Source organism: Microtus ochrogaster, unplaced genomic scaffold (genome assembly GCF_000317375.1).
Source record: "Microtus ochrogaster isolate Prairie Vole_2 unplaced genomic scaffold, MicOch1.0 UNK44, whole genome shotgun sequence".
NCBI classification, from domain to species: domain Eukaryota; kingdom Metazoa; phylum Chordata; class Mammalia; order Rodentia; family Cricetidae; genus Microtus; species Microtus ochrogaster.
Genome location: NW_004949142.1, coordinates 1,009,414 through 1,009,909, shown reverse-complemented (window position 1 = coordinate 1,009,909; position 496 = coordinate 1,009,414).

The following is a 496-nucleotide window of genomic DNA, read 5'->3' as shown; positions in this document are numbered from 1 at the left end:
CTGTATTTTTTTTAAAACATTGTTTAGCCCATTAGTTTTAACCTTTTATTGGCTAGCTCTTACATATTGATCTAACCCATTTTTAATATTCTGTATAGCACCATGAGCTGGCTTACCAGGAAAGATCTTAACCTGTGGTCTGTCTGGAGTGGGAGAATCATGGCGACTGACTGACTCAGCTTTTTTTCCCCCAGCATTCTGTTCTGTTTACTCCACCCACCTAAGGGTTGGCCTATCAAATGGGCCAAGGCAGTTTCTTTATTAATTAACCATGAAAGCAACAGATAGATCTACAAGACCCACCTCCATCATTTTTCCTTTTTTTTGTTTTAAAAAAAAGGCTTTAACTTTAACATATCTAAATGACATATAATAAAACAGTTATCAAGCAAGAATTACAGTTACAATAATTATATCTACCTTATCTTTTATCATAACAATGGAAAACTATAACTATAACTAACCTTCTTTTTTTTTAGAGACAGGGTTTCTCTGT